General features: G+C 48.0%; 2 long non-coding RNA genes across 2 annotated transcripts; both read right to left on the minus strand.

Annotated features, from left to right (window-relative positions):
* Positions 1 to 2,414: 2,414 nt before the first annotated feature.
* On the minus strand, positions 2,415 to 5,146 carry LOC123392380. Its single transcript, XR_006607103.1, has 3 exons — positions 5,019 to 5,146; positions 4,249 to 4,387; positions 2,415 to 2,532 (listed from the first exon to the last, which is right to left on the minus strand). It is a non-coding gene; the product is annotated as an uncharacterized LOC123392380 (long non-coding RNA).
* Positions 5,147 to 11,274: 6,128 nt separating this feature from the next.
* LOC123392377 lies at positions 11,275 to 16,119 on the minus strand. Its single transcript, XR_006607100.1, has 3 exons — positions 15,885 to 16,119; positions 12,047 to 15,219; positions 11,275 to 11,581 (listed from the first exon to the last, which is right to left on the minus strand). It is a non-coding gene; the product is annotated as an uncharacterized LOC123392377 (long non-coding RNA).
* Between the last annotated feature and the right edge of the window lie 3,584 nt (positions 16,120 to 19,703).

Consider the following 19,703-nt stretch of genomic DNA (forward strand, 5'->3'; position numbering starts at 1 on the left):
CCCTAGAAGGAAGTGAGGTTTTGAGGGAAGCACTTTGGAACAGAGACCTGCTCAGCACCTTACCCAGAGGGGGGTCCTCTGCACACCTCCCATCCTCAGTGCTGCCTCCCATGCCCCCCATGACCTCAGACAGCTTCCCAACCTCTCAAGTCTTAGGGTGTCATCTGTGAAGACAGGTTAGAAGTGGTTGATCTTGGATGTACATGGCTGGCTCAGTCGGTGCAGCATGTGACTCTTGATCTCAGGGTTTTAAGTTCAAGCCCCATGTTGGGTGTAGAGATTACTCAACAATAAAATCTTTTTTAAAATGGCTGATCTTCTTGGATGTCTCCAGTTTTCAAATAATTTGAAACTAACTGCTGTTGATAATTAATTATGATATGAATAGTTACCATTTGTTGAATACTTCCATTGCTTTAAGCAATTTACACCCATGATGTCACTTAATTCTTCCAAGATTTATTATCCCTATTGTAATGTTGAGGAAACCGAAGCTCAGAGATTAAATCGCTTGTTCGAGACACATAGCGAATATCTGAATGGAGATAGGAATTAGGCCTTCACTCAACAGCTAGCTTGGGTTTTTTTTCTTTAATAAAATATTTCAGGCATACAGGGGCACCTAGGTGACTCAGTGGGTTAAGGCTCTGCCTTCAGCTCAGGTCATGATCTCAGGGTCCTGGGATCGAGCCCCGCATGGGCCTCTCTGCTCGGCAGGGAGCCTGCTCCTTCCCCCCACCCCCTGCCTGCCTCCTCACCTACTTGTGATCTCTCCATCAAATAAATAAATAAAATCTTAAAAAATAATAAAAATAAAAAATAAAATAAAATATTTCAGGCATACAATAGAAAATCCAAAAAAAAAACAATAAAACTTCTACGTATCCACCAAATGGCATCAGAAGTAGAACATTAAAGACACAATGAAAGTGCTCTGGGATCTTTGCTGCCCCCTTTCTCCCCCCACAGCCATAAACTCTCTCCTGAACTTGGTATTCACAGTTTCTCTGCTTTAACTGTACATGTAGGTGCTCATAAAAATATACTGAATTGTTTTCCATAGTTCTGAATTTTATTAACTAGTATTATGTATGTGTCCTTTTGCAATTAGCTTATTTATTATCTTGCAGCCAGCTTTTTGGTTTTTTTACTCAATGCTCTAATTTCTGAGATTTATCCAAGCTGATGCATAGAGTTCTAGTTCATTACTTTTCACGGCCGTGTGGTACCTTCCCTTTAAGAATATACCGGAATTGGTCCCTCTGTTCTCTCGCTTGTTGGGCATTTGGATTCTTTCTGGCGTTCTGCCATTAAAAGGTACTGCAGTACACATTCTTCTACTTTTACATACCTTTGCCTCTTTTACTGAATTTTTAATGAGTGAACTCTCCGGATCACACCAGATTTTCTTTTCACCTGTATATATCTGTGGCAATACTGGACAGTTTTATTAATTCATTCATTTCTTTCAGAGCACCTGTGCTCTAGACCGAATGTGTCCCTCCAAAATTCGTACATTAAAACCTCACCCCTAAGGTGATAGTAGGAGGAGGTGAGGCCTTTGTAAGGTGAATAGGTTACCTGGGTGGAAGCCCTATGAATAGGATCCTTGCCCTTACAAATGAGACCTGAAGAGAAATCCCTCAGTCCCGTCCACCCTAAGAGGACACAGCAAGAAAATGGCTGTCTGCAAACCAGGAGGTGCGCTCTCACCAGACACCGAATCTGTTGGCACCTTGGTCTTGCACTTCCCGGCCCCCTATACTGTGGGAAATAAATTTCCGTTGCTTATAGGCCACCCAGTCTTCAGTGTTTTTGTTACAGAAGCCCAAGCAGACTAACACAGCCTACTGTGTGCAGAGCGCTGTGTTCAGTGAGTGCCAGGGACAGAGGAATGGTTGAAAGACACGCCCTTGGACTCTGGGGTTCTGCATGGCAGACCAGCCCCCATCAGAAGAGTGGGGCTGGGGCGGGGGAGGGGGGACGTGGCGGAAATCATAGGAGGATTCTGAATGGAGGGGCTGGGGAGCAGAGAGAGATTCCTGGCAGACTCCTTTGGCTCAGGTCATGAGCCGGGACTCCCCACACCAAGCCCCAGTGTTGGCCTTCCGGCTTCTCAGGGAGCCTGCTTCTCCCTCTCACTCTGATGCTCCTCCTGCTTGTGTTCTCTCTGTGTCAAATAAAAAAAATAAACGACATCCTAAAAAAGAAAAAGAAAACTACCATCAAAGGGGAGTTAGTTACCACCCAACACAGCTCACTCACTACTCTAACACTCTTTCCATTTATATCAGCTACTCAGGAAATTACAGCAAATACTATTTTTAGACGCTGTGGTTCAAAGACAGGGATGTACTGGTTAGTGACTTGTTCTATGAACATAGCTTGGAGGTGTTACATCATCTTACTCACAGAAGCTCTCTTACATCATTGTTTTGGTCTTTATAATTGATTTCAAAGATGGCTTTGTTTCTTCACTCTCCTCCGTGAGTCCTGCAGCAGACTTGGGCCAAGAAACAGTAAGATTCTGTGCTGAAGTAGCAAGAGCAGAGAGAGGAAGAGGCTCAGAAACCTGATACCCAAAAGAGGGCCAGGCCAAGGACCCGCTCAGAGCAGGACCTTAGCAAAAATTAGAGTTTGTCCAATGATCAGGCCTAGAGGAAATGGACTGTCTCATTCTGCCCGAACTGACTGTGTGTGCGGTTTAGACAAAAATCCTAAAACTTTACTCCTTATTTTTTTTTTTTTTTAAGATTTTATGTATTTATTTCAGGACACCTATGTGTCTCAGTTGGTTAAGCCACTGCCTTCGGCTCAGGTCATGATCCCAAGGTCCTGGGATCGAGTCCTGCATCGGGCTCCTTGCTCGGCAGGGAGCCTGCTTCTCTCTCTGCCTCTTCCTGCTTGTGTGCTCTCTCTCTCTCTCTGACAAATAAATAAATAAAATCTTTAAAAAAATTTATTTATTTGACAGACAGATCACAAGTAGGCAGAGAGGCAGGCAGAGAGAGGGGGAAGCAGGCTCCCTGGCCAGCAGTGAGCCCAATCCCAGGACCTTGAGATCATGACCTGAGCTGAAGACAGAGGCTTAACCCACTGAGCCACCCAGGAGCCCCTACTCCTTACTCTCTATAGCGAATCTCAATCTCTTGGTTTCAGAGACCAGCAAGGGGGTTACACAGTGTTTGGATGGTGCCCTGGCAACCCCAAGAATTAGGCAAGGGAAGAAAAAGCAGAATCAGCCCCCTCCCTCCACATGGTGGACATTATATGGAGGAAAACAATCCTGTCTCCAGAGCCCCCAGTTTCCACGGCTACAGAATGTCACGATGCTCTGTTGTACTGCTTGTATGGTGATGCCTGTGATGACTCTAACATCACAGCTGTGTATTTTTACATGGTTCTACCCTCAAGGTGTTTTCCAATCCATAATTTTCCCAACAACCCTAGGAAGTAGGCAGGGAAAACATTATTCGTCCTTTTGTGGCTGATGAAAATGGGGAGTGATCAATCCAGGACACTTGCCTAACATTTGAACTTCACCTGCTTGAGTCCCAGCCTGGGGCTTTTTCCATTTCTCCATGAGCCCAGTGCCTATGCCTGAGGGGGCGTTGGGGATTGGCGTTGGCTGCTGGAGATTAATAGCTCTGTTCTCAGATCCCCAGCACCTTGCAGGGGGCTCCATAGCCAGGTGTCAGTCCCTAGATCACTCAGATCACTCCCAGGAGGAGGTTTGTCCCCCAGACAGAGCAAGAGGGTTCTGAGCTGGGGAGGGACGAGGAGGACATGGGAAAGGTACCAAGTCTGCCATTTGGAATTGTGCTGGTGATTGGGCCGCAGGGGCCAGAAGAGCTGGGATCTAACCCAACCTCTACTGTGAGCTTACTATGTACCCTCTGACAGAGGATTTCATCTCTCTGGGCCTCAGTTTCCCCATCTCTCAATGGACTAAGTCCTAATACCGATCACCTGAAGTTGTTGTTAGGCATTAATGGGAATTGTGCCTGCACTTTGCAAGGACTCAACAGTTGTTGACAATCAGTATTAGTGTTATTCAGATCACTTCTCCTCCCTAATGAAAAGCAATAGCTGCTATGAGTTGAGTATTTACTGGTCTTCGTCTTGTGTAAGCCTCACGACTCCAGAGGGTTGGTGTTCTTTCTGCCCCATGTTATAGATGTGAAACAGACTCAGAGAGGTGACAGCTGCTTGAGACAGAGCACAGATTTGAACCCAGATTGCTTGCACCTTTAAGCCGTAGCACTGCCTCGGTCCTCCTGGGGACTTCACTCTGGGAATGCTTTGTTCCTGATGGGGTTGGGCAGCCTGGAAGGTGTGTGTGACATCTGTAGTCTCTGTACTCCAGGCAAAGGAATGATTTGGTCTTCTAAAAGACACAGGAACAGTGGGAGAAGGGAAAGCATCAGAGCAGGGTTTGTCCAATGGTAACTGGGTGAAATGCACAAATCCCCAACCTGGTAAGGTTTCTATTGGACTAGTGGTAGGGTAACTGTCATCTGGGTTTGTTGAAGCTGGGGGCACCTGGGGGGTCCAGCCTCAGCAAGGGGTTCATGAATTGCATCTGCCAGACCCTTCCTATCTCCTGATACGGAATGGTGGTGTGCTTGGGATTATTCGCCTTATGCGAACTGCCTTTACATGTGGGTATAGAAAAAAAGAGTGGGGGAACTACATCAAGATCTTCATTATTACCTCCTGGGGTGGTAGGAATAGGGTTGATTTGCTTTCCTTCCTATATTTTAGTATTTTCTGAAATACCTACATTAGACCAGAATTAATTTTATAATTGGAAATACAACATGTTCTAATTAAAGAAATGCAGATGCAAATTCTGGTTGCTAGCCTCAACAAAGGTTGGCCCACATTAGAGCTTCTCCTTCAATCCCCAGCTTAACGGTACTGGTTTGGGAGTCAGAAGGTCCTTGGGTCCAGCTCCAATCCTCTGTAAGCGTGCTAACTTGGGTGAACTTAACATCCTGGGGCGCCAAATCTCTCACCTGCGAAGGGGAGTTGAAACAAGTTGCCTCGGGAGGCCTGGGTGGCTCAGCGGGTTAATCCTCTGGCTTCTGCTCAGGTCATGATCTCCTGGGATGGAGCCCCACATGGGGCTCTCTGCATAGCGGGGAGTCTGCTCCCCCACCCCCCACCCGCCTGCCTCTCTGCCTACTTGTGATCTCTCTCTCTGTTACATGAAGAAATAAAAAATCTTAAAAAAAAAAAAAAAAGAAAGAAAGAAAGAAAAGAAACAAGTTGCCTCTTAGGGTTGTTTCCATAACTTAATGAGGTGATGTGTTTGGAACTACCCTGGCCAGGTGCCTGGCATTTAGGAGATTGGCTCCATGGTGGTTCTCTTGAGAGCAGCTCCCTTTCCAGAGATTTGCAGGAGGTCCTTTGAAGGTGAGCCACATCGATCATCCCCCACTTTACAGATGAGGCTACTACAAGAGGTTCAGAGGGGGTGCTGAGACCCAAGGTCACACAGTGCAGAGGGAATCTTCTGCAACAGGCTCAGAGAGGGTAAATGACTAGCCCAGGGTCACACAGCTTAAACCTATTTCCAGTTAAAAAGAACAAAGTAAACACCAGCAAACCAAACCGCCCTTTTCAGGGTGTTTACTCTACAAGGTAACCTGCTAACCCAGCACAGCAGCAGCAGCAGCAGCAGCAGCAGAAGCAGCCAATCCTCTGCCATTTATCGAGCACTTCCTTAATGCCCGCCGCATGGCACTTCGCATCACTAATCCGTTCCGTTAATTCTCTACCCGACTCCCCAGAGCCGGGCCGCGAGCCCATTTTAGAGACAAGCAAAGCGAGGCCGGGAGGCCTGCCTGGGGCTGAGTTGCCTGGCTCCGCGGACGGCTGCGGGAGGGCCAGGTGGCACGTAAGGAGTTAAGCGGGGGCAGCGCTCGCCCCGTTGAGGCATGCTGCTGGCGGCGGCGGCGGCGGCGCGGGGGGAGCTCGGGCGGGAGACGGGAAGTCCGGGCAGCAAGCGAGGCAGCGCGCGAGGCGGCGAGCGCGAGGCACAGCGGCCGGAGCCCGGCGCCCGGCGCCCAGCCGCCGCCCGCGCCCGCCGTGCCCCGGCCTCGCCATCCCCCGACCCGGTGGCCGCGCGCGCTCGGGGCCTCGTCCCGGCGCAGGGCACCCGCAGTGCCGCCCGCCCGGGCGCCAGGCTCGCGGGAACCGGGCTTCCACTTCGCGCCGCCGCCCGCCTCCCCGGCTCGCCGGCTGGCGTCGCCACCGCCTCCTAGTCCTCGGCCGCCGCTGTCGCCGCTGCTGCAATCCAGGACGCACACTCTTGCACTTTCCCGTTGGCCACGCGCAGGGTGGCCCCCTGCGCCAGCCCCGAAGAGCAGCCCCCCCCCCCGCCCCGGACCCGGCGCTGAGCAGGCTTGGTGGCGAGAAAGGCGATCCCGAGTCGGCTTTGCTGGATGCCACTGCAGCGGCTGGCAGCGGGGAAGGCGCCCACGGAGCGGGCGAGCCAAGCGGGACGCGCGAGTCGCCGAGGGAGACCCTGGCGCCTGCTGGGCTCCGCTAGCAGAGTTTGCAAGTGGCCGAGACCCCCTCAGGTAAGGGTCGAGGCGGCAGGGCCAGGTAGAAGGGCTCCGGAGGGGGAGCGGGGCGGCCGAGCTGCCGCCAAACGATTCCTGCCCCCAATCGGGGCTTCCAGGTCCAGCCGCTTCCCCGCAGGCTGGGGGCTCAACGCCCGGAGCCGGGTGAGGAAGGAACCCGGAGTGGTGACAGCCCAGCGCCCGGGTAAATGACAAACTTTCTCTCCTCTGGCAGAGGGTGGGACTTTCAGGCTCATCCATGCGTCCTTCCTGTGGGCAATCCCGCTGGGTCCCCAAAGGCAGGCACTTGAGGCTTCTCAGGCTGAGCTGGGCCGGGGGGGGGGGGGGGGAGGTGTTTGGAGGCAGTGGGCCCCTTTAATTGAATTGATGAATTTCCCCATATTAGGCCTGTTCACAGTTCAGGGGAGAAGGAGCCGGTCCTATTTTCAAGTTGGCTTCAGGAGGTGCTTATCGCGAATATATATATTGAACATATATTGGAATATATAATTTTGGACAGAAATGAAAATAGACATTGCCGTATTTTCTCCCCTAGGGGAACCTAGTGTGTCAAGGGTTTGGTGCAGGATATCACAGGGAGGAGTACAGTTTTCACAACGAAGGACAAAAGGCAGCTAGCTTGGTAGAATAACCAAAAATAGAAATCAAGGGATAAAACTAAACTATAAAACATTTGTATAACTACGAATGACAAGTTGGAGAGAGAAAATTATCATTGATGAGAAAATATTTGGAGGAAGAGTGAACTATCTGGTTAGCAGCAAACAGCAGTCCGGAGATCTGTAAGAACATATCACAACAGCAGCCACACAAAATATTTCCAATCCTGTTTCCATCCTTGAGAGTTGTACGTGTCTCAATGACTCACTCAGCCCAAAGAGGGACCTTTGGACAGCACAGCAGAGGTGTCTCTCTCGTCGCCATGGTGATGGTGTCATCATAGACCTTTCAGAGTCACTCGAGCTGCACAGTGGCCAACTCATTCTGTCCAGACAGGTGCCTAGTCACAGACAAGGGTGGCACATGAGAGGAAAGACTTCCTTTCCAAAGTTGAACTCTGGCCTCACACATTATCCCTCTGTTTTTGAAAGGAAATGAAATGAGGGGAGGTGACCTGCACCCCCCCATAGAGTCACTAGCCCAACTTTAGGGTGAAGAGGGGAAAAGAAACACATATTGAGAATAAATAGAGGTCCCATTCTTGATTGAAAACACCATCCCTATCCATTTTTACCGTCCTGAGTCATCAGACATTTCTAGAACAAAGTTTAACATGGGTCCCAGATGAAATCAAAAGCAGTGTTAACACCAATTCCATTTTCCAAAGTCATATTTCTCTAAGCACATACTAATCAAATTATGTCATTCTCTCACCATCTATGTATTTGATCTGCTTTCTCTCTGTGTGTAGCTAAGGCTAGGTACTTTGTTATCTCTCAACCTTTGTGAATTCACTGACCAATTTCTCGGTCACTGTGTGTTGGAAAAACAGGCTCTTCGTGAGTAATTATGAGAAACGAATCACTGTTTTTTTAACACAGCATTTCTGTATGAGTGGACCAGTGGAGGGAAATACATAAAATCGATACTTATCTAAATGAAGTTTTTTTAAATACTCCCCAAAAGGTAGGGTTCAGTGTGTGTTCTGGCACATAGATGGATACTACATGATTTTGTTCTGTTCATGTAAAGGATCAAAAAAAGACTGTGGACCCTGAGAATCAAACTGATGGTTTTGGAGGGGAGGGGTGGGGGATGCATGAGCCTGGTGGTGAGTAGTAAGGAAGGCACGTATTGTATGGAGCACTGGGTGTTATACATAAGCAACAAATCTTGGAATGCTGCATCAAAAATTAATGACATATTGTATGATGACTAACAACACAGAAAAACTTTAAAAAAGGAAAAAAAAAAAAAAAAAAAAAAAAAAAAAAAACAAGGAATAGTGCAGAGGACCATAGGGGGAGGGAGGGAAAACTGAATGGGAAAAAAATCAGAGAGGAAGACAAGCCATGAGAGACTCTGGATTCCTGCAAAAAACTGAGGGTTACAGAAGGGTGAGGGGAGGGGAGCAGAGGGGGTATCGGGCGATGGGTATTAAGGGGGACACATGTGGTGAGGAGCACTGGGTGTTCTATGCAAACAATGAGTCACTGAACACTGCATCAGAAACTAAACATGTAATCTATGGTGGCTAATTGAACATAAGAAAAACAAAGAATGTAGGCAAAAGAGGAAAAAAACAACTAACGGTCCACACGTTGGCTAGAGATTTTGTTTACTGTTCAACAGGAGCCCATTCTGGAGGTGGAGTGTATCTTGATGTCTAGAGTTAGAGGCACTACCGATTGACTTGATCATCCACCATTGCATACAGGAGAGAGGAATGTAGCTGAACATCTCATAGTTTTGTCTTAAATATGGGTCACTGATGAAAATAGACTCATTATTCTGAAATGAACCTAAAGAGTGTGTTTCCACAGTACCTTCAAGTGGGCCATCCATAGGGGGCCTCCCGTTGTTTGGCCAGATGTGATGTTTCGCGAATCACTGCTTCAGGCCAGTTGATATTCTTCACCTCGGGTGAACATTTCTTCTTAATCCTTGAGGCAAGATCCTGAGAAATACATCATAATAGAGAGAACTGTGGACATCCTGCTGGCAGAAGAACCCAGGGAAATGGGTGATAACCTATTCCTAGTTCAATCCTTTCATCTCATTATTCATCTGCTGCCTGCTCAGTAGAGCCTCCTGAATCCAAGTTGGGCTTGTGGAGGTTTTGCAGTTGGGGGTGCACTAAGAACACCGGACAGGTAGGTCCTGTGGGCACATACCTTCATTTCATGGAGGCATTGGAGAAATGCAGCTGTTTCACAGCTCGTGGATGACACCTTTGACCATCTCCTGTAATCCCCATGTGGGCCCTTTTGAGGTGTGGGGGGACAGAAAGGGGTTGTAAGCCATATTCTAGAGTGAGGGCCCTGAAATGTACAGAGATAAATTGACATGCTAGGAGTTACCATACAGATGAGGATGGGTCCAGGACAGGAATAGAGTTGGTTCCCTGGGGAGAGAGATCCCTGAACACAAGTCACCTTCCTGGAGCATGTGAGATCATGCCTTGACGCCCACAGCCAAGTCTCTTTCTTGGACACTCCTGCTGGAGGAGGTGCCTGAGCCAACAGAAAAGTCCACATGCTCACTCAGCCCCCCACCTCTAGGTTTCCACCCATGACCCGAACCCCAAGACAGTTACCTCCAAGAGAAGCCCCTCTGAAGTGCCTGTGGAAAAAACCCACCATGGCCATCCTCCGTCAGTCTTCATATTACCAGCTATCTCACATGGAGCCTTCCTAGGGACCAGCTGACCACACTTAGTGGCCAGTGAGTGGTCTGCTCAACTGCTGAGAACCTGGGACATTCCAAGCCAACTGTCATAGGATGGCTCTGCCAAGAATTAGATTTCATTTACTGACCAACACTGGCGGACCAGTTACTATGCACGCACTGGGAAAATGGCCACCTGAATTGGTGCTTTGGTGGCTTAATAAATTAAACCTGTGACCTTCAGTGTCTTACCACTTGTTGATCTGAGCAAGTGTACAAACAGCTTGGCCTAAGGCCTGGCCGAGAGTGAACAGGGGCTGCACTGGCTCTGAGTGGGCAAATTTCCCACTCCTTTGCAAAGCGTCTCCCCAGATCATGTCTCTACAGACTTTCTCCATTATTTCCTTACAGGGCAGGGGACTTGTTCCTTCTTCTCTTAGAGGGGCCCTTCCATACCAACAACCTGCCAACTTCCTCCCCAGGATACTCACCAAGGTTCTCCAGAATTATTTTCCTACTTTCTCTTGCATTCAGGGAAACTCTATGCTCATCAGTTCCAAACATTCGGAATTCATGGCCCCACTTCAAATCTAAACTTTTGCCCGCACTATGTCCCAGACATCCAGAATCTTATTCAGCAACTCCACATGGTTGTGTCATGCCTCAGTCTTCATATTTCTAAAGCTGAAGAAAAAGGGAAGGGAACTTCTGGAAGCAGACCCTTGCTGGAGCAATCTTGGAAGTTGAAATCGAGTGGGAGTTGTACGTGTCCAGAGCCACCCAAGTCAGGAAAACACCAGTGTGGGTAGTACCTGAGCCAGAACCAGACTTCGCAGGGTTCCCTTAGAGCAGGGTGGGCCTAGTACCCCTGACTTAGCCCAGCTCCATGCCTGGGGAGTCAGCCACTATCACTTGCATTTCGGCAGAGATTCAAGATTCAGGGATGCCCCAATTAGAGCCTCTGGGCATAAGAAAGCTGTAGCCGGTGGTCTAGAAGCATGACATCCCATGTCTTTGTCAGGGCTATTGTATCTGCTGGGCCTCAGGTGCGTATAGGGAAAGAAATCAGGCACAGACTCAGTCACAAACCATTTCCTGGTCATTTGAGGACAATTGCTACAGAGGTTATTGGTACACTTTATAGGCCGGATGGCCCAGATTGTATTCTGATGCTTTCCAAGGAGAAAACTGTAGATAATGGGTTGATTTCCTGGGCTACACACTTCAGGCAAGAAACCTATTATTTTATTTAAGATTTTATTAATTTATCTGACAGAGAGATCACAAGTAGGCAGAGAGTCAGGCAGAGAGATAGGGAAGCAGGCTCCCCACTGAGCAGAGAGCCTGATGTGGGGCTCAATCCCAGCACACTGAGATCATAACTTGAGCCGAAGGCAGAGGCTTGACCCCCTGAGACCTATTGTTATGTATGGTCATGGCACTGCCCGTTCATGTCTTCCACGTGTCTGTCCCCATTTTGGGCCTTGGGAGAGGTTGGCCCAGTCAGAGAAGACCAGAGATCCCACACTTCACTGCTGAACATGGTCTAGTCATCTTCACAGGCAACTGTATTGGAAGATCTTGACCATGCATGTGATGAGAGAACATCTGTATAGATGCTTGTAAGACTCTGGCTAGAACGCAGTGGACCAGCACTATGACCACTATGAAGACAAACACAACAAACAAGAACATGTTAAGGGTCACTATAGGGTGCTTCCAAACAGGAACCCCTATTGCCCAAGAGAACTAATCCCCTTAGCCATGAGGATCAGCCTTAATGCCAAACAGCTTCTTCCTTAAGGCCTTTCAGAGACTGTTCTGTCTTACTTTATGGACCAAAAGGTGTAAACAGTAACACAAATACCACTACCTCCTGCCAACTAGAAATCTACAGCAATGGCACGAAAATCACTATGCCAACAATAGGCTCAGACGGATCCATATTCCATCTTCCACATAAATTGTATTATGAGTCAATTTCCCCCAAATTAGAGATAGGTTTCTTACAGGCTTTCTTATTTATGCAGTTTCCAATAAAGGGAACATTGTTCTAATTTGTGGCATAAATAGTAAATCCTCCAAGTCGTGTGCCCGAACAATTAAAGTCGCCGCCTTTTGGAGCTCACCCAGGAGTTGGAATTTCCAGTCTTGGTGATTCATTTCATTTGTTGAAATCTGAATTTCCCAGAAGGATTTGCCATGGGGTCCAGGGATGGATGGCACATCCTGCGGTCAGAAGCACAGAGAGGAGTGGCATAGGCTATGTTCTCACTTAACAAGGATAATAATTAGTATAGTGATTATAATAAGAAAAAAAGGAGTAAAGGGGTCATTCTGGGTGAATGGCAGCAAGCCGTTTATGGGAAATGAGAAGTAGTATTTTAACTAAGCATATACAAAATGAACAAAGAACTAGATGGGAGCCTTGACCCAATATCTTGTGTGTTACATGCCTGCCTCTCAAATGAACGATTTTGTCAAATCAGGTTGTCCAGAGTGGGCCCTGAAGACCCAAATCATCATTGGCAAAGTTGCGGGGAATAAGACTTGAGATTGTGAGGAGAGTACATACAGGAAGCAGACATTTTTGTTTTCTGGGAGAAGAGAGAATTTACATTTAGAGGATTCCGAACAGAAGTGGTGATGGTTGGTCAAAATAGAACATTAGTATATCTCATGTCTTGAGCCCCCCGAAATGACACTTGGCCACCTCTGAACACAGACCCATCAGTCTGGACTCCCCACCCAGTGGAAACCCAGAGAGGATACTGCCAGGACCCAACATTGACTTAGTGGGAGAACTTCAGCTTTTGTGATTGGGGACCTTCAGCTCAGTTCATCGCGGTGGATAACAATCTGCTGAGATCATCAATCTCCCTGGTCTCTGAGGCAGGCTCAGACAAGATTCACAAGAGCCTATATATGGTTCCAAGCTCTGATTCTTCTTCTTATGACTCACAACAGGTTTGCACAGAACAATACAACATTGTAACCAAAAGGACAGCATAAGCGGACAAAAAGGAATGGTCTGGTTCCACCAAGGAGGCCAAAAAAAAAGGGGACCCCAGAAGAAGGCCCAGGTGCCAGGCTGGAAAGCTGTGGTTTTGAAGCAACGGCAGCTCAGACGGGGTCTTGGCGGGACCTCTGGTATGACTTGTCCTGTAAAGGAAGGCCAAGCAAATAACAACAGGCAAAGAATATCAGAGCTTGCTAGAGCAAGGGAGTCAAGCCACCATTATGTGCATTTGGCAGAGACTCCACATCAAGCAGAAGAGTGAGAACTCATGCTAGTGGGGAAAAGGGAAGGCCTCAGCTATGCCCGATGGGAGCCTATTGGCCCAGAGAGCCTTAGTGAGCTGTCTAGAAGTGAGGCATCCTATGTGCCTGTTCGGGGTCCCAAATTGATGTTTTCTGGTCCGTCAGACCTAGGTGGGGAGTGGGGACAAGAGTTAGGGAAGCTCTCAGATAGAACTATGGCCATTTGGGCCCATTGTTCTGCGGGATCTGGTGCAGATTCCTGGCCTTTTGCTAGATACAGCAGCCAACCTCCTTCCAAGTCTGACATACATAGTAAGCCTGCTTGCTCGGCTGACAACAAGGATTGGGTCCTGGATTGGTTGTGGTCAGAAACCCATCTTCATGTTCGGTCTGCCTATGGCTCATTTGTGCACTCGCATTTTCATGCAGACTGGGGACCAGAAACCAGGAAAATGCTGAGGAAGTTGCTGAGCAGGGCTGAGGACAGAGACTATAGATTTGAAGATCTGAGAAGAGCAAGTGCCTGCATAAGCCCAGGTCCTACAGGATGAGAATCATAAAAAGCAGGAAAGAGGAAAGTAGCCGAAGCTACCAAAAGGAGGTTAGCAGTAAGAGAGAGGAGGGGTGCCTGGTTTCTTCAGCTGGTGAAGTGTGTGAGTCCTGAGGCCATGGTCTCAGGGTCGTGGAGTCGAGTCCCCTGTCAGGCTCTGCACTCAGTGGGTAATCTGCCTGGAATTCTCTCTCTCTCTCTCTCCTTTTGCCCCTCACCCCATCCCATGATCTCACTCCATCTCAAAAGAAAATAATTCATTACCTAAAGAAACTAAAAAGAAAGAAAAGAAAGAGTATAACGGAATGAAAGAGGAAATGATGGCACACGGATTATGGATCTATTGTTCTGAATCTTCTACGTCTGCGAAATAGTCTTCTCTGGGCAGAGCGATGGTAACAGACATGGCCATGCCTTGCGAAGGGAAAGGGGACAGTCAGGCTGAGGTGAGGACTCAGGCCACTTCTCCCAGGATCATGTCCCTGACCCAAATACTCAATTTCTGTCCTCAGCTCTGCAGTCCCCCCATCTCACCAGCCCCAGAACCATGATCCCCTTAGCCCACTGATATGAAGTCCTCCAGGGTCTCTGGGCCCTTTCTGGCCCTTACATTTCAGAACTGGCACCTGCAACCAAAGCCTGTCATCCCATTCTTTCAAGAGGCATCCAAGGTGCTGCCCATGACTTTCTGTCCCCATGATTTCCTGCCTTCCTCGGCTCCCTCCTGCTATGCTCCCTCATCCTTCCCCGAATCATGAATTGCTTCTTTCCCTTCTCCTCTCACCTCCGACAACCTGATTGCTCTGTGAAATGGCAACAGTGGAGCAATGATGATGGGTTTACTGCCATCCTCCCTAGTCCTACCTCAGTTGACCCGTGAGCCAAACCAGCTAGCATGGAGGTGATTTCCATGGGCCTGGCTTGTGCTGAGCATGAGTGTGACAGGCAACTGGGCAATAAAGGTACTGCCCTATGCCTGGGCTGATCATAGACACTGGAATCATACTTGAGTGTTACTATAGCCCACAAGAGTCCTAGCCAAGAGAAGAGGTGAATGTGACAGGAGAGGGAAAATGACATATCCAAATTCACCTAGGCTGTCAGTGTGGAGACAGGTTTCCACAGCGAGCATGGATATATAAACCCCAGCGCTTGCCAGCAATCATGCCAAGCCCCCAAGCCCTGGCAAGACTGGGGGGGGCCCCAAGCGGGTTGAAGGAAGGCCCAAGGGTGGTCTGGGACCATGATGTGGGGAGCAGGTCCATTACCGTGTGGCTGGAGCAGCGGGATCAGACAGGAGCAGAGACAATGGTCCCACTTCTAGAGCCCCTGTCCTGGGCAGGGTCATCCAGAAAACAGCTCAGTGGGATCCTCGAGCACCAGGGTGTGCGACCAGCTTAGCAGCCTTTACACAGGTCTGGAATTCCAACAAGCCTAGGAGGGTCTCCAAAGGCTCTTATGTTTGGCAGGGAGAAATGCAGCCTCACTTCACTTTTGGAGAGAATCATAAATATCAAATAAGAAAAGAGGATTACAAACAGAGCACCTTCAAAGCCCAGAGGCAGACTACTTCTATTTCAAAAGAAGGGATTTGGGGTAAATTGGAAGGGGAGGTGAATCATGAGAGACTATGGACTCTGAAAAACAATCAGAAGGGTTTGAAGTGGCGGGGGGTGGGAGGTTGGGGCAACAGGTGGTGGGTATTATACAGGGCACAGATTGCATGGAGCACTGGGTGTGGTGAAAAAATAATGAATACTGTTTTTCTGAAAATAAAAAAAAAAAAACAAAAAAAAAAAAAACAAAAACCTACCATTACAGGAAAAGAACAAAACAGAGACTGAATCTGGATGGCTCAGTCATTTCAATGTCTGCATTCAGCTGGGTTTCTGATCCATGGGAGCAGGCCTGCATTAGGTTCCTGGCTCAGCCTGGAGTCACCATCTCCCTCTCCCATAGCCCCTCCCCCCAATCCTTCACTCTCTCTAAAAAATAAAATCTCTCCATGGCTGAAAAACAGAAAGAAATCCTCTAATACATATACTTCATCTTTTTTATTTCCTACCTCCCACTCGCTATCTACAAAGTAACTGCTGTAATCTGCCTGTTCCCAGGAACCCTCTCCCCTTGGTTCCTACCTGAGTGTACTTCCCTACCTGGAGGGTCTTCTTCCTCTGAGCTGACCTCTAATATCGTATCCAGGCTCCATTCTATAGAGACACAAGCATGAGCAGCGAGTTGTTAGAGAGAGGGGCTCCCTTGTGCCTGAGGCTCCAGCGGAGGCCAGGCTGACTCTCCTGGCAACACCTACTCTTCCACCAGGTCCTCAGACCTGCCCTGGGCTCCCTAAGTCAGAGCCCTTCAACAAGACCTTGAGCACAGCTGCTAACGCTCAGCAAAAGGAAGGATGCCACTTCACATGGCACTTCCCTGTCTCCATGGGATCAAGATAGCTCTCACCCACGCACGGATCAACCTGTGTTCCCAACTTGGTGGAAACAGTCTGGGTTAGATGGGGTCCATGAGCAGCCCCTCTGCCAGGCTCAGAACAGGTGCCCAGGGGAGCTGTCTGTGAAAATGAAAATGTTCTGTGTTGTAAACATGCATTACGGGGCACCTGTAATTTAGCTGATGTGATGAAGGATGGGACTGTTTAGCTTTGTTTCCTTGAATTAACTCACACATGAGCAGACATGTCTTGCTAGGGGCAGGGACAGTTCACTGTCCTCAGGAGCCCATCCTTCTCTTCCTGGTCCATACAAGAGCCTCGGCAGGCACTTAGCATTTTGTGGGGCCACAGAGGCCCAGACAAGTGAAGAGGGACGTTTCTGCCCCTGAACTAGACCCTAATTCACGCTGTATCAAGAGAGGCTGCTGAGAGCTAACCATCTGGGTGAGAAGGAATGAGAGAGATGCAATTGGTGCCCTTGCAGTGGCTACCAGGTGCAGGTCTCCTGTCCCCCTGAATAGAAGGACACAGAGTTTGGGTGTGCGAACTCTCAGATGATTTCAGAGAAACCATCAAACTGATGTCCTCTGGGCCATAAAAGGGAGGAGCAAGAAGCACCCCAACCGTGGGATCAGCTCCCATGACTTTGCTAAGTTCACCATGCCTAGAGTCTATGCCCCTCTCACCTCATGAACACCTAGAATGTTCTACAGATGCCATAGCCACATGGTGTGAGATCTCTTCAGCTTAAATATGTCTAGAGGTCAGATAACCCTTGGCCAACTGCGTATAGACAAGGATTGGTTGTCAAGTGACTTCCAGAAGCAGGTGAAAAGTAAAAACTCACCCCTCCTAGCCCTGAGTGGTTCAGGCTGGGAGCCTCCGTGTGTCTGGCCTGGTCCTGTTCCATCCTCACTGATGTGTCTCAGATGGGGGAACAGAAGACCTGACTGCATTCTCTGACTCTCCCTAATTTCCATGATGGAAAGAGTCTGGTTTGTCACACAGGTGGCCGGAGAAGAGGATGGATTGAGAAGCAAGCCCCTTCCCTGGGGATTTAGGAAGACGTGCATACAGTGCTCACACCAGCCGTGACAGTGTGACCTACCTCGTCCCTGCGCAGGAGGAGCCCGAGTGGCATCCTCAGCGTGGGCAAGGCTGGGCCCAGGCTTCACCTGATTCACCTATCCTTGCAATCTTGGCATGCCCTCCCTCTCTCACATGGCCTGGCTGTCTTTCGAGCTGCCCCTCTGCCCCCCCACCCCATCCCCTCTACATCTTCCCTCTGAAGATCTAGTCCAAGCCCCTGGATCATGCCCTCACCCGTCAAAGCAGAAGGATCTGATGGAGTCAGGACTCCATAGAGCCTAGCTGCTGCTCTCACTTCTGTATTGGGTTGTGCCCAGCAGGAATTCCCTTCAACACTACCGTGAGACTATGGTCTAGGGACAAAGGTTACTAGAACCTACAGGCTCCCACTTCTCAGATTCCTTTCAGAACAGGGTGTGGCAACCATCTGCCCTTGGGACCACCTGCCTCAGCTCTCCCCCTACGAGGAAGAGGATTATTTCTCAGGCTCCTTTCATCAAAAAGTTGTGGGAACAGAGGAGGGGTCGTAGATGAAATATCCCTTTAATCTGAAGAGTCTGATATAACAAGGCCTCTGGGATTGGGTTTGGTGAGAGCCCCGTTCAGGGAAGATCAAGAACAAGGCAAATAGCTATTACTAATGCCACTCAGTGTAGAAATGTAGGGTCTTCCCCTAGAAATTGAGATGGGAAAAATATCATGAGATCTGAGGTTGAAGGGCCCCATCTCGGTGCTAGGCTCCCCAAACACAGGCACTACGTCCTCGCTGTCATTCAGCACCCTCTCCAGCCTCCCTTTTCTCTGACGCCAACTGAATATCCTATGGCACCTTCTCTTTAGTCATGATCGCTCCCGCTGTCTGCTCAGAGGTGAGACCCATCATGAACTGAAGTCATTCCTGACAGACTCAAGGGATTTCTGAAAATGTTATTATCCTCTCAGGACCCTGGGAACACTTTCCTCCATGGTGTTGGGATTTTGTCAGATGAAACCAGATGTATTTGGCATACGATAGACTGCACACATTTTTAAGTCATACAATGCCGTAAGTTCTGACACACAACACACCCATGAGGCAAGGGGCGGGATTTTCTTTGTCTTTTTCGAAATGATAAGTTCACACCAGCAACTGTGCTATTTAGGGAGACATAAATCCTGGAAACACACACACACAGACACACACAAAACCACATGCCCATTCAGAATCACACCTCATTATTTCACACTGAGACACAGCCCACCTCCACATACACAAACTCACTACCTGAATTACAAAGACATGACCATGGTTATGCACATAGAAAACCCATTGTTTCACCACACCTCTGATCCCCATTCCAGTGGGAACCCAGGATCTGATGGTGCCCCTGACTACAGACAGCAAGAGACTGATTCCAGAATACACACCTCTTTGGCTCAGTCTGCTGCGCGGCACCTGCAGGTACAGAAAAGAGAGCACCATGAGGCTCAGGTCATGTTGTATACTGTCTGACTTCATGATCTTTCGTTCTCTCAGTGATATCAGGAAATCAGAGGGAACCCAGTGTTTGGCCCCCACGGAAAGCAAACAGGACACTTGAAGGAAATTGTTTGTCCTAGGGGATGTGTCCGCCCGGTCCATTCAGGATGGTGCCTACAAATTCTTCATCCAAGCAAGGGAAACTGTTGCTGAGGGAATGAATGCCACCACCACAATTCTTTTCTTTCTTTTTTTTTTAAGTATCATTCATGAAGTTCAACCAACCTTTATTTGTCTATACATATTGGGAACATACTTAGTGTTTAGCAAATGCGTTTGTTCACAGAACCCCAAATCATTTTAACTAATGTAATAATAAAGCTCGAAAAGTCTAGTGTAGACTAATGTGGGTCTAAAATGAAAGCATGATCTACTAACTATAGAAAGTTCTTTTCAGCAAGGACATTTGGGATCCCTGCTTTATGTATCCTGTATAGGTTCCTCATAAAAGTTGACCAAATTTAAAAGCTAAATAAGAAATTACTTTCTTTAGCTTTAAGAAAGTGAGGTTATACTATAATATTTCTATAATTTGGAACAAATAGTATCAATACCTTTTCTAAATTATGATAATGTTACACCATTTTTCTTTCTTTTATCTTTTGTACACCAGCGCAATTCTAACCAGGTTTGCTGTTGCCATTGGTGAATGTCCTCTCGAATCAGATGATGGTTGGCAAGAGAAAACCACTCAGCACTCTTCCCAAAAGGGAAATTATACATATGTCTTCTCAAATGTGTGTGTATGTGTAATTACACATTTATGCAATTACACATGCACACACATTCAGACACATATACATTTGAAAAATCACTTTATTTCCATATACAAGCAATTTATAGTAGGAAAATGAATTTTTTATTATTATGTTCAATTTATCAACATATATTATCTGATTTTCACCTGAATTTGCTGAA

The sequence above is a fragment of the Mustela putorius genome, unplaced genomic scaffold, assembly GCF_011764305.1.
Source record: "Mustela putorius furo isolate JIRA1106 unplaced genomic scaffold, ASM1176430v1.1 tig00000544_pilon_pilon_pilon, whole genome shotgun sequence".
In the NCBI taxonomy this organism is placed as follows: domain Eukaryota; kingdom Metazoa; phylum Chordata; class Mammalia; order Carnivora; family Mustelidae; genus Mustela; species Mustela putorius.